The sequence below is a fragment of the Aulostomus chinensis genome, chromosome 1 (assembly GCF_037954235.1).
Source record: "Aulostomus chinensis isolate RoL2024-O1b breed Wild chromosome 1, RoL_Achi_v1.0, whole genome shotgun sequence".
NCBI lineage: Eukaryota > Metazoa > Chordata > Actinopteri > Syngnathiformes > Aulostomidae > Aulostomus > Aulostomus chinensis.
In genome coordinates this window covers 32,227,453-32,242,529 of record NC_141320.1, presented here as the reverse complement: position 1 = coordinate 32,242,529, position 15,077 = coordinate 32,227,453, and the positions used below count along the sequence as shown (strand labels likewise).

Sequence of the window (15,077 nt, the reverse complement as noted above, 5' to 3'; positions counted from 1 at the left end):
TAAAGTGTCCCCTGTTACTGAGATGAGGATGAACACCTGCTCAGGTCAAAGCTGCAATCAAACCAGGGACTCTGAACCTCCCACACAGTGAAGGAGTTTGTCCTGCAGGTTGATGGACGCTTATTAAGTTCTATCTTTGATCAAATATAAGAAATGTAAAATAATTCAACATTGATTGCATTTCCCTCCTTTCTTTGGTGCCCTCAGACTTTCTGAGAACTGTAGGAGGAACTGCTCTCTGTTCTCTGTTTGTTCTGCTCAGTGTAGGAAGGAACGAAAGACCGGAGCTCTAAGTTTTTCAATTCCTACATCAGTGAACAGACTTTCTGTGCTGCAAGGATCCAAAGCTACTAAGGAGGATTACAGAGTTTGGGAGTCAGTGACTTAATAGAGTCTAACAAAGGGTTGAACCTGAATGAGACAGTCACCCTTCAACATGGGGCCATGGCAGAGTGAACCAAGAACTCTACAATGGGGGTGAGAGTGGAGCCATGATGGATTCACAGTTCATCACCTCCACCATCATGTGGACCACCTGATCACCTCTCCCTCAACCTCTGAATAACTCATTCCCTGACCGGGAATCGAACCCGGGCCGCGGCGGTGAGAGCGCCGAATCCTAGCCACTAGACCATCAGGGACCACATTGACCTCTCCAACAACAGAGACTATAGACAATGACTCAAGAACACAGGACTCTGTTGTCTCAGCTTGAGATGCAGAGGGTCCACCAAGACCACCAGACACCTCAGCCCCCTAAAGACAGTCCACCCCAAGGATCCTGTCCCCCTCTGCTCCAACTCAGCCCTCCATTCATAACTGACTTTGTCTCAGTCGCTTCTCAATGCCAGTCACTGAAACACTGACAATGTGATGGGGGCTTCCTGTCTTTACTGCATTTTCTTCAAGGCTCACAACTGCTACTTCCTGCAGTCGTCTCTACTGTGTACTTGTACTACCAGTTGTTATGAGCAACTGTGGATTTCTAAATATTCCAGTCCTCAGTTTGCAACTGTATTGTGATGATGGCTCAGTTTAGAGCTGTCAATCAATATTAATAATTGATCTTAGCATCTGGAGATTATTTTAGGAACACAAATACTTTTACTTCATTCTGAGGATGAGCAGACGTTCAATATAATTCTCATTTCCTGGTCAAAGACTCCTGCTAGTCAGAGAGGATCTGGGCTGGATTGTAAAGCTTCAGAGAGGGAAACCTTCACTCTGGACTGGACTGAGAACGGAGCAGCCTCAGCTTCCTGGAGCCTGACTTGCCTCTGTGGTCTAAGGCTGTGTGGGCTGACATCACAGTGAAACTACCTAGATCACAGAGCCTTTGAGATCACAGGCTGACTTCCTTTTTTCCCTAAAATGAAGAATAATAATTTAAAAAATGTTGTGTCTGTGTTTGTGTTGCTGCATCAGTTAAACAGTGACTCTGACAGAGGGGATGTAGCTCAGTGGTAGAGCGCATGCTTTGCATGTATGAGGCCCTGGGTTCAATCCCTGGCATCTCCAGCTGGTCCTTTGGAGCCTTCATCTTATCAGCTAAATTGATCCATAAATGTGACAACAGTTGATAACAAACTACCAGAAGAGAAACCAGTCTGTTGCATATCAAAGTATTTGTAGCTGCGTCAGTGTGACTGTGAGCCTTCATTTGTTTCCTCCAAAAAGTTTAAAATGAACTCAATGCTGAATCCCTCGTCGTCATCACTGAGCTGCAGAATTGGTCCATGCAGGAGGCTGAGCAGGTCTTCCTCTCTGGTCCAGTGTCTCAGCACAGGTCAGAGTAGAGAATTAAAACATGAACACAAATCTTTATCAGCTATTTACTGATATCAGTGACTACCTTCAAGTAAGAGTGTTAGTGAATGGACCCTTTTTAAAGTTTATGTTATAATGTTTGAAAAATGATGCTCACAAAATCACAATAAAAGTGTTTGTGCTAAAATGATTCCAGTAGATTTTATTGCCATTTTAAGAGTTCAAGCGTAATTTGATGACATTGTTTGATGTCATGACTCTCAGTTACTTTAGCAGGACCATCGTGACATGAAATCTTCCTCATCATCCCATATCGACCCTCAACCCCTCACACAGAACCAGGAGCCCTCAACTGAAGGAACCTTTAAAACTGAGAAGTTGGACAGAAAGCAGTATTTTGGTGGAACGAACCTTTAAAACTATAAATTAGAAAGTATTTTGTTGGAATGAACCTTTAAAACTATAAATTATAAAGTATTTGGTGGAACGAACCTTTAAAACTATAAATTAGAAAGTATTTTGGTGGAACGAACCTTTAAAACTATAAATTGTAAGAGTTGCTAATGAACTCAAAATGATGCTAACAGTAATGTAGTGATAGTTGCGAATCAACTCAGTGATGCTTACAGTAATGTAGTAAGTGTTTCGAATAACCTCAAAGTGATGCTAACATGCATTTAGTAAGAGTTGCTACGAACCTCAAAATATTGCGACAGTGATGTCGGAAGAATTGCTAATGATCTCAAAATGATGCGACAGTGATGTAGTAAGAATTGCTAATGAACTCAAAATGATGCTAACAGTAATGGAGTGAAACTTTCAAATAACCTCAAAGTGATGCTGACAGTCATGTAGTAAGAGTTGCTACGAACCTTGATATCATGCGACAGTAATGTAGTAAAAGTTGCTACGAACCTCAAAATATTGCGACAGTGATGTTGGAAGAATTGCTCCTGAACTCAAAATGATGCTAACAGTAATGTAGTGATAGTTGCTACGAACCTCAATATAATGCGACAGTAATGTAGTAAAAGTCGCTACGATCCTTAAAATATTGCGACAGTGATGTCGGAAGAATTGCTAATGAACTTAAAATGATGCTAACAGTAATGTAGTGATAGTTGCTAATCAACTCAGTGATGCTTACAGTAATGTAGTAAGAGTTGCTACGAAACCTCAAAATAATGCGACAGTAATGTAGTAAAAGTTGCTACGAACCTCAAAATATTGCGACAGTGATTTAGTAAGAATTGCTAATGAACTCAAAATGATACTAACAGTAATGGAGTGAACGTTTCGAATAACCTCAAAGTGATGCTGACAGTCATGTACTAAGAGTTGCTACGAACCTCAAAATAATGCGACAGTGATGTCGGAAGAATTGCTCATGAACTCAAGATGATGCTAAAAGTAATGGAGTGAACGTTTCGAATAACCTCAAAGTTATGCTGACAGTCATGTAGTAAGTGTTGCTACGAACCTCAAAATAATGCGACAGTAATGTAGTAAAAGTTGCTACGAACCTCAAAATATTGCGAAAGTGATGTCGGAAGAATTGCTAATGAACTCAAGATGATGCTAACAGTAATGTAGTGATAGTTGCTAAGAAACTCAGTGATGCTTACAGTAATGTAGTAAGAGTTTCGAACAACCTCAAAGTGATGCTGACAGTCATTTAGTAAGAGTTGCTAATGAACTCAATTCAATGCTACAGTGATGTCGTGAGAATTGCTCAACAACTCAAAATGATGCTAACAGTAATGTAGTGACAGTTGCTAATAAACTCAAAGTGATGCTGACAGTAATGTAGTAAGAGTTTCTACGAACCTTAAAATAATGCAACAATAATGTAGTAAGAGTTGCTATGAACCTCAAAATATTGCGACAGTGATGTCGAAAGAATTGCTCATGAACTCAAGATGATGCGAACAGTAATGGAGTGAAACATTCGAATAACCTCAAAGTGATGCTGACAATCATGTAGTAAATGTTGCTACGAACCTCAAAATAATGCGACAGTAATGTAGTAAAAGTTGCTACGAACCTCAAAATATTGCGAAAGTGATGTCGGAAGAACTGCTAATGAACTCAAGATGATGCTAACAGTAATGTAGTGATAGTTGCTAAGAAACTCAGTGATGCTTACAGTAATGTAGAAAGTGTTTCGAATAACCTCAAAGTGATGCTAACATGCATTTAGTAAGAGTTGCTACGAACCTCAAAATATTGCGACAGTGATGTCGGAAGAATTGCTAATGATCTCAAAATGATGCGACAGTGATGTAGTAAGAATTGCTAATGAACTCAAAATGATGCTAACAGTAATGGAGTGAAACTTTCAAATAACCTCAAAGTGATGCTGACAGTCATGTAGTAAGAGTTGCTACGAACCTTGATATCATGCGACAGTAATGTAGTAAAAGTTGCTACGAACCTCAAAATATTGCGACAGTGATGTTGGAAGAATTGCTCCTGAACTCAAAATGATGCTAACAGTAATGTAGTGATAGTTGCTACGAACCACAATATAATGCGACAGTAATGTAGTAAAAGTCGCTACGATCCTTAAAATATTGCGACAGTGATGTCGGAAGAATTGCTAATGAACTTAAAATGATGCTAACAGTAATGTAGTGATAGTTGCTAATCAACTCAGTGATGCTTACAGTAATGTAGTAAGAGTTGCTACGAAACCTCAAAATAATGCGACAGTAATGTAGTAAAAGTTGCTACGAACCTCAAAATATTGCGACAGTGATTTAGTAAGAATTGCTAATGAACTCAAAATGATACTAACAGTAATGGAGTGAACGTTTCGAATAACCTCAAAGTGATGCTGACAGTCATGTACTAAGAGTTGCTACGAACCTCAAAATAATGCGACAGTGATGTCGGAAGAATTGCTCATGAACTCAAGATGATGCTAAAAGTAATGGAGTGAACGTTTCGAATAACCTCAAAGTTATGCTGACAGTCATGTAGTAAGTGTTGCTACGAACCTCAAAATAATGCGACAGTAATGTAGTAAAAGTTGCTACGAACCTCAAAATATTGCGAAAGTGATGTCGGAAGAATTGCTAATGAACTCAAGATGATGCTAACAGTAATGTAGTGATAGTTGCTAAGAAACTCAGTGATGCTTACAGTAATGTAGTAAGAGTTTCGAACAACCTCAAAGTGATGCTGACAGTCATTTAGTAAGAGTTGCTAATGAACTCAATTCAATGCTACAGTGATGTCGTGAGAATTGCTCAACAACTCAAAATGATGCTAACAGTAATGTAGTGACAGTTGCTAATAAACTCAAAGTGATGCTGACAGTAATGTAGTAAGAGTTTCTACGAACCTTAAAATAATGCAACAATAATGTAGTAAGAGTTGCTATGAACCTCAAAATATTGCGACAGTGATGTCGAAAGAATTGCTCATGAACTCAAGATGATGCGAACAGTAATGGAGTGAAACTTTCGAATAACCTCAAAGTGATGCTGACAGTCATGTAGTAAATGTTGCTACGAACCTCAAAATAATGCGACAGTAATGTAGTAAAAGTTGCTACGAACCTCAAAATATTGCGAAAGTGATGTCGGAAGAACTGCTAATGAACTCAAGATGATGCTAACAGTAATGTAGTGATAGTTGCTAAGAAACTCAGTGATGCTTACAGTAATGTAGAAAGAGTTTCGAACAACCTCAAAGTGATGCTGACAGTCATTTAGGAAGAGTTGCTAATGAACTCAATTTAATGCTACAGTGATGTCGTGAGAATTGCTCAAAAACTCAAAATGATGCTAACAGTAATGTAGTGATAGTTGCTAATAAACTCAAAGTGATGCTGACAGTAATGTAGTCAGAGTTGCTACGAACCTTTAAATAATGCAACAGTAATGTAGTAAAAGTTGCTACGAACCTCAAAATAATGCGACAGTGATGTCAGTAGAATTGCTAAAGATCTCAAAAAGATGCGACAGTGATTTAGAAAGAATTGCGAATGAACTCAAAATGACGCTAACAGTAATGGAGTGAACGTTTCGAATAACCTCAAAGTGATGCTGACAGTCATGTAAAAAAAGTTGCTACGAACCTCAAAATAATGCGACAGTAATGTAGTAAAAGTTGCTACGAACCTCAAAATATTGCGACAGTGATGTCAGAAGAATTGCTAATGAACTCAAGATGATGCTAACAGTAATGGAGTGAAAGTTTCGAATAACCTCAAAGTGATGCTGACAGTCATGTAGTAAGAGTTGCTATGAACCTCATCATAATGCGACAGTAATGTCGTAAAAGTTGCTACGTACCTCAAAATATTGCGACAGTGATGTCGGAAAAATTGCTAATGAACTTAAAATGATGCTAACAGTAATGTAGTGATAGTTGCTAATCAACTCAGTGATGCTTACAGTAATGTAGTAAGTGTTTCGAATAACCTCAAAGTGATGCTGACAGTCATGTAGTAAGAGTTGCTACGAACCTCAAAATAATGCGACAGTGATGTCAGAAGAATTGGTAATGATCTCAAACTGATGGGAAGGTGATGTCTTAAGAATTGCTAATGAACTCAAGATGATGCTAACAATAATGTAGTGATAGTTGCTAATGAACTCAGTGATGCTTACAGTAATGTAGTAAGAGTTTCGAACAACCTCAAAGTGATGCTGACAGTCATGTAGTAAGTGTTTCGAACAACTTCAAAGTGATGCTGACAGTCATGTAGTAAGAGTTGCAAATGAACTCAATTTAATGCTACAGTGATGTCGTAAGAATTGCTAATAAACTCAAAATGATGATAACAGTAATGTCGTGATAGTTGCTAATGAACTCAAAGTGATGCTGACAGTAATGTAGTAAGAGTTGCTACGAACCTTTAAATAATGCAACAATAATGAAGTAAGAGTTGCTATGAACCTCAAAATAATGTGACAGTGATGTCAGAAGAATTGCTAATGATCTCAAAATGATGCGACAGTGATGTAGTGTTTCGAACAACCTCAAAGTGATTCTGACAGTCATGTAGTAAGGGTTGCTATGAACCTTAAAAAATGCAGCAGTAAAGAAGTAAGAGTTGCTTCGAACCTCAAAATAATGCGACAGTGATGTCAGAAGAATTGGTAATGATCTCAAACTGATGGGACAGTGATGTCGTAAGAATTGCTAATGAACTCAAGATGATGCTAACAATAATGTAGTGATAGTTGCTAATAAAATCAGTGATGCTAACAGTAACGAAGTGAAAGTTTCGAATAACCTCAAAGTGATGCTGAGAGTAATGTAGTAAGAGTTGCTACGAACCTTTAAATAATGCAACAAAAATGTAGTCAGAATTGCTACGAACCTCAAAATAATGCGACAGTGATGTAGTAAAAGTTGCTACGAACCTCAAAATATTGCGACAGTGATTTCAGAAGAATTTGTAATGATCTCAAAATGATGCTAACAGTAATGGAGTGAACGTTTCGAATAACCTCAAAGTGATGCTGAAAGTCATATACTAAGAGTTGCTACGAACCTCAAAATAATGCGACAGTAATGTAGTAAAAGTTGATACGAACCTCAAAATATTGCGACAGTGATGTCGGAAGAATTGCTAATAATCTCAAAATGATGCTCACAGTTATGTAGTGATAGTTGCTAATAAAGTCAAAGTGATGTTGTCAGTAATGTAGTAAGAGTTGCTACGAACCTTAAAATAATGCAACAATAATGTAGTAAGAGTTGCTACGAACCTCAAAATATTGCGACAGTGATGTCGGAAGAATTGCTAATAATCTCAAAATGATGCGACAGTGATGTAGTAAGAATTGCTAAAGAACTCAAAATGATGCTAACAGTAATGGAGTGAAACTTTGAATAACCTCAAAGTGATGCTGACAGTCATGTACTAAGAGTTGCTACGAACCTCAAAATAATGCGACAGTAATGTAGTAAAAGTCGCTACGAACCTCAAAATATTGCGACAGTGATGTCGGAAGAATTCCTAATGAACTCAAAATGATGCTCACAGTAATGTAGTGATAGTTGCTAATCAACTCAGTGATGCTTACAGTAATGTAGTAAGAGTTTCGAATAACCTCAAAGTGATGCTGACAGTCATGTAGTAACAGTTGCTACGAACCTCAAAATAATGCAACAGTAATGTAGTAAAAGTTGCTACGAACCTAAAAATATTGCGACAGTGATGTCGGAAGAATTGCTGATGAACTTAAAATGATGCGACAGTGATTTAGTAAGAATTGCTAATGAACTCAAAATGATGCAAACAGTAATGGAGTGAACGTTTCGAATAACCTCAAAGTGATGCTGACAGTCATGTACTAAGAGTTGCTACGAACCTCAAAAAAATGCGACAGTGATGTCGGAAGAATTGCTAATGATCTCAAAATGATGCGACAGTGATGGAGTAAGAATTGCTAATGAACTCAAAATAATGCTAACAGTAATGTAGTGAAAGTTTCGAATAACTTCAAAGTGATGCTGACAGTCATGTGGTTAGAGTTGCGAGTAACCTAAAAATGATGCTGACAGTAATGTAGTCAGAGTTGCTAATGACCTCAAAATAATGCTACAGTGATGTCGGAAGAATTGCTAATAAACTCAAAATGATGCTCACAGTAATGTAGTGATAGTTGCAAATAAACTACATGATGCTTGCAGTAATGTAGTAAGTGTTTTGAACAACCTCAAAGTGATGCTGACAGTAATGTAGTAAGAGTTGCGACTAACGTCAAAATAATGCTACAGTGATGTCGTAAGAATTGCTAATGAACTCAAAATGATGTTGACGGTAATCTAGTAAGAGCTACTAATAACCTCAAAATGATGTTGACAGGAATGTAGTAAGTCTGGTAATAACCTTAAAATAATGCTAGTGATGTAGTAAGAGTTACTATGAACCTCAAAATAATGTGACAGTGATGTAGAACGAATGGCTAATGATCTGAAATGATGGGACAGTGATGTAGTAAGAATTGCTAATGAACTCAAAATGATGCTAACAGTAATGTAGTGAAAGATGCGAGTAACCTAAAAATGAGGCTGACAGTAATGTAGTAAGAGCTGCGAATGAACTCAAAATAATGCGACACTGATGTCTTAAGAATTGTTAATGAACTCATCAATGAACTCAAAATGATGCTAACAGTAATGGAGTGAAAGTTTCGAATAACCTCAAACTGATACTGACACTCATCTAGGAAGAGTTTCGAATAACCTCAAAGTGATGCTGACAGTCATGTAGTAAGAGTTGCTACTAACCTCAATTTAATGCTACAGTGATGTCAGAAGAATTGGTAATGATCTAAATTGATATGACAGTGATGTTGTAATAATTGCTAATGAACTCAAAATGATGCTAACAGTAATGTAGTGAAAATTTCGAATAACCTCAAAGTGATGCTGACAGTCATGTAGTAAGAGTTGCTTCGAACCTCAAAATAATGCGACAGTGATGTCAGAAGAATTGGTAATGATCTCAAACTGATGGGACAGTGATGTCGTAAGAATTGCTAATGAACTCAAAATGATGCTAACAGTTATGTAGTGATAGTTGCTAATAAACTCAGGGATGCTTACAGTAATGTAGTAAGAGTTTCGAACAACCTCAAAGTGAGGCTGACAGTCATGTAGTCAGAGTTGCTACTAACCTCAATTTAATGCTACAGTGATGTCGTAAGAATTGCTAATGAACTCAAAATGATGCTAACAGTAATGTAGTGATAGATGCTAATAAACTCACAGTGATGCTGACAGTAATTTAGTAAGAGATGCTACGAACCTTTAAATAATGCAACAGTAATGTAGTAAGAATTGCTACGAACCTCAAAATAATGCGACAGTGATGTCGGAAGAATTGCTAATGAACTCAAAATGATGCGACAGTGATTTAGTAAGAATTGCTAATGAACTCAAAATGAATCTACAGTAATGTAGTGATAGTTGCTAATTAACTCAGTGATGCTTACAGTAATGCAGTAAGAGTTTCGAACAACCTCAAAGTGATGCTGACAGTCATGTAGTAACAGTTGCTTCTAACCTCAAAATGATGCTAACAGTAATGTAGTGATAGTTGCTAATAAACTCAGTGATGCTTACAGTAATGTAGTAAGTGTTTCGAACAACCTCAAAGTGATGCTTAAAGTCATGTTGTAAGAATTGCTACGAACCTCAAAATGATGCTAACAGTAATGGAGTGAACGTTTCGAATAACCTCAAAGTGGTGCTGACAGTCATGTACTAAGAGTTGCTACGAACCTCAAAAAAATGCGACAGTGATGTCGGAAGAATTGCTAATGATCTCAAAATGATGCGACAGTGATGGAGTAAGAATTGCTAATGAACTCAAAATAATGTTAACAGTAATGTAGTGAAAGTTTCGAATAACTTCAAAATGATGCTGACAGTAATGTAGTCAGAGTTGCTAATGACCTCAAAATAATGCTACAGTGATGTCGTAAGAATTGCTAATGATCTCAAAATGATGCGACAGTGATGGAGTAAGAATTGCTAATGAACTCAAAATGATGCTAACAGGAATGTAGTGAAAGTTTCGATTAACCTCAAAGTGATGCTGACAGTCATGTGGTTAAAGTTTCGAGTAACCTAAAAATGATGCTGACAATAATGTAGTAAGAGTTGCTAATAACTTCAAAATAATGCTACAGTGATTTCGCAAGAATTGCTAACGAACTCAAAATGATGCTAACAGTAATGGAGTGAACGTTTCGAATAACCTCAAAGTGATGCTGACAGTCATGTACTAAGAGTTGCTACGAACCTCAAAAAAATGCGACAGTGATGTCGGAAGAATTGCTAATGATCTAAAAATGATGCGACAGTGATGGAGTAAGAATTGCTAATGAACTCAAAATAATGTTAACAGTAATGTAGTGAAAGTTTCGAATAACTTCAAAGTGATGCTGACAGTCATGTGGTTAGAGTTGCGAGTAACCTAAAAATGATGCTGACAGTAATGTAGTCAGAGTTGCTAATGACCTCAAAATGATGCTGACAGTAATGTAGTCAGAGTTGCTAATGACCTCAAAATAATGCTACAGTGATGTCGTAAGAATTGCTAATGAACTTAAAATGATGCGACAGTGATTTAGTAAGAATTGCTAATGAACTCAAAATGATGCTAAAAGTAATGGAGTGAACGTTTCGAATAACCTCAAAGTGATGCTGACAGTCATGTACTAAGAGTTGCTACAAACCTCAAAATTATGCGACAGTGATTTCAGAAGAATTGCTAAAGATCTCAAAATGATGCGACAGTGATGGAGTGAACGTTTCGAATGACCTCAAAGTGATGCTGACAGTCATGTAGTAAGAGTTGCTACGAACCTCAAAATAATGCGACAGTGATGTCGGAAGAATTCCTAATGAACTCAAAATGATGCGACAGTGATGTAGTAAGAATTGCTAATGAACATAAAATGATGCTAACAGTAATGGAGTGAAAGTTTCGAATTACCTCAAAGTGATGCTGACAGTCATGTCGTAAGAGTTGCTACGAACCTCAAAATAATGCGACAGTGATGTCAGATGAATTGGTAATGATCTCAAAATGATGCTAACAGTAATGTAGTGATAGGTGCTAATAAACTCAAAATAATGCAACAGTCATGTAGTAACAGTTGCTTCTAACCTCAAAATAATGCAACAGTAATGTAGTAAAAGTTGCTACGAACCTCAAAATAATGCGACAGTGATGTGGGAAGAATTGCTAATGATCTCAAAATGATGCTACAGTAATGGAGTGATCGTTCCTAATAAAACTCAGTGATGCTTACAGTAATGTAGTAAGAGTTGAAACTAGAACAACAAACTGTCCTCTGATGGTTGGACAGGTTGGTTTGGTCCGTCCTCTCACTCATCATTAAAAGCCCTTATTACTCATCATTCATCCAATCTGACACTGACGTCTGCAGTGGGGAATCCCCAGCAACCCGCGGCCCACATGGAGCAGTCTCGGCCAATCACGTGGGGCCTGCAGCGGCACCGACCACCAAATGACTCGCAGGTGTCACTCTCAGCTCCAACCTCATGGCAGGCACAAGGCAGGGCGCCGTTGGTGAAGAGAGCCCAAGAGACACAGCTGAGCTGAGACAGAATGGAGACGAAGGACAGGAGGGACGACAGAGAAAAAGGAAACGTTAGCGAGACATTTTAGGAAAATTAGTTTAGTGGGGAAACGGTTCTTAGCCAAACGTGCTAAATGGAAGGACAACAAAAAACAAAGATCTTAACAAGAAAATTAGCACAAAATGAAACCCTGCAAGAGAAAGTAAATCAAGAACTAAATATTCTTGAGGCTCAGGTCTTTAGTTCCAATGCTTGTAAATGACATATGAATGCATTCACAACCCAAATCTGAGCAGACAGAAGCGTCCCAGTCAGGCCCAGTTTAGTTCCTCTAGAACATTCAGGGATACAGAACATGGACCAACTCAGGCTGAGAGACACCGACTTGACATGAAAGCTGTTGAGGCCACAGTTGCTGATGAAGTGGTCAGATTTCTCCAGTGGTTCTTGGTTCAGGGAGCTGGAGCTGGAGCTGCTCTCTGGCACCACCAGGACGTAATCCTGGAGAGACAGAAGGAAGAAGTCCAGGCCTGACAGAGGAGAAGGAGGCACAGAGTAGAAACAGCAGATACGTGTGGGGAAAGGGAGAGGGTATCAGTCCAGCAGAGGAGCAGGAAACCTACCACCACAGTGCTCTGCCTGCAGGAACCTGCAGGTGAGGAGGACCTGGTGGTCCGGCACATCCAGAATGATCTGGTTTTCAGACACCGGCACGTTTCGGCAGCCGTAAGCGTGGAGACAGAAGGAGGCGTTGGCGTGGCCTGAAAGACACAAACAACCATCTCCATTTTAATGTTTCTCAAACAGCCGGATCAGGAAAGCTAAGATGAATCAAAGATCCTCCACCCTGCCAGATCCGACCCTGGTAACGTAGACCTGCACAGGGTGGGTGGGGTGGAGCGGCTGGTGGTGGTGGAGGATGAAGACGTATCTGCCCAAAGCCTGGACACGGTGGAGTCCACCGCAGCGTTCTGAGTAGAAGGATGAGAGCGATGTTCAATGGTACATGTTTTCTTTCCTGAACCGCCGATGTTTCCAATCACGAATCTCAGTCATGAGATTTGAACATCATGAAGGAGTTCAAAAGTGTCAAACTGGGCCGGTCTCCATTTTATGAGTCCAGAGACCGAGGAAAAAACTACAAGTCCCTGGTTCAGATTTGACTCGTCTGAATCCAAACACAGCAGCGTTCTTCCACCAGGCCAGATGAGTTGATCATGATAACAAGATATCTTCATGCTACTACAACACACAAACTCATCACAAGAAAAGACTTCATGGTGGAACAACAAATCTCCTCCCAATGGGAAAAACATTGAGTTGAACAATCAACTTTTCCATGATGACATGGAGAGCTTGGCAGCAGCAGCAGGCTTCCATTGGGGGCTGATATGCCAGCTCCACTTAGCCTTCTTTGGAATGGTTTCATCTGGAGTGATGCTGTTATTGAGACCTTTTATCTGGAACAACACCAACTGCATGGAGACTGAGGACTTCAACAGATGCAGATGTTGACCCAGAATGAATCTAAATATTCCAGATGTGTTAAATCAATCCAGCAGCAGTGGTGGGAGCGTCGTAAACTCACTCACTCAGCAGCCGTCAGCCTCCGTACCTGCACGGAGTCCAGCCTGATGTGGTCTCTGTTGTCTGCTCCCAGAGGTGGTCTGTCACCTCTGAACCAGGGGGCTCATCTCTCTGGTGGGAGGTCAGTGGAGGAGCTGCAGCGGGGGAGGCCAGGATGGGCTCCTGTAGGAGGAGCTCTGGCCCTCCTTCAGCACCAGCCAGTGGGAGGGAGTTTGGAAACGTGGGGGGACAAAGGAGGAGCTACAGGGGGAGGGAAGGTGGATCAGAACCGTTCTAACAAAAGCTCTGAGGGGACACAGGAGGAGCTACAGGGGGAAGGAAGGTGGATCAGAACCCTTCTAACAAGAGCGCTGAGGGGACACAGGAGGAGCTACAGGGGGAGGGAAGGTGGATCAGAACCCTTCTAACAAGAGCGCTGAGGGGACACAGGAGGAGCTACAGGGGGAGGGAAGGTGGATCAGAACCGTTCTAACAAGAGCGCTGAGGGGACACAGGAGGAGCTACAGGGGGAGGGAAGGTGGATCAGAACCGTTCTAACAAGAGCGCTGAGGGGACACAGGAGGAGCTACAGGGGGAGGGAAGGTGGATCAGAACCCTTCTAACAAGAGCGCTGAGGGGACACAGGAGGAGCTACAGGGGGAGGGAAGGTGGATCAGAACCATTCTAACAAGAGCGCTGAGGGGACACAGGAGGAGCTACAGGGGCAGGGAAGGTGGATCAGAACCATTCTAACAAGAGCGCTGAGGGGACACAGGAGGAGCTACAGGGGGAGGGAAGGTGGATCAGAACCGTTCTAACAAGAGTGCTGAGGGGACACAGGAGGAGCTACAGGGGGAGGGAAGGTGGATCAGAACCGTTCTAACAAGAGCGCTGAGGGGACACAGGAGGAGCTACAGGGGGAGGGAAGGTGGATCAGAACCGTTCTAACAAGAGCGCTGAGGGGACACAGGAGGAGCTACAGGGGGAGGGAAGGTGGATCAGAACCCTTCTAAAGAGAGCGCTGAGGGGACACAGGAGGAGCTACAGGGGGAGGGAAGGTGGATCAGAACCGTTCTAACAAGAGCGCTGAGGGGACACAGGAGGAGCTACAGGGGGAGGGAAGGTGGATCAGAACCCTTCTAACAAGAGCGCTGAGGGGACACAGGAGGAGCTACAGGGGGAGGGAAGGTGGATCAGAACCCTTCTAACAAGAGCACTGAGGGGACACAGGAGGAGCTACAGGGGGAGGGAAGTTGGATCAGAACCGTTCTAACAAGAGCGCTGAGGGGACACAGGAGGAGCTACAGGGGGAGGGAAGGTGGATCAGAACCTTTCTAACAAGAGCGCTGAGGGGACACAGGAGGAGCTACAGGGGGAGGGAAGGTGGATCAGAACCGTTCTAACAAGAGCGCTGAGGGGACACAGGAGGAGCTACAGGGGGAGGGAAGGTGGATCAGAACCCTTCTAACAAGAGCGCTGTCCCACTAATGTTCCTCACCAGAATCCACCTGTCAGGGGGGAACCGTCCATGGGTGCTGATGCAGCGGACTGAAGGTTCAACGTAGTCCATGCTGAACTGGTCTTTAGGCACCAGGTGGACTTTGTGCCAAAAACAGCAGAAAAAAAGACAAAAAGGGGAGAATTTTAACAAAAGTATGCAAATG

The 15,077-nt window shown here is 40.9% G+C and overlaps 2 non-coding genes across 2 annotated transcripts; one reads left to right on the top strand and one right to left on the bottom strand.

Moving 5' to 3' along the window:
• Positions 1-569: 569 nt before the first annotated feature.
• On the bottom strand, positions 570-641 carry trnae-cuc (transfer RNA glutamic acid (anticodon CUC)). Its single transcript has one exon. It is a non-coding gene; the product is annotated as a tRNA-Glu (tRNA).
• Positions 642-1,446: 805 nt separating this feature from the next.
• trnaa-ugc (transfer RNA alanine (anticodon UGC)) lies at positions 1,447-1,518 on the top strand. Its single transcript has one exon. It is a non-coding gene; the product is annotated as a tRNA-Ala (tRNA).
• Positions 1,519-15,077: the final 13,559 nt, after the last annotated feature.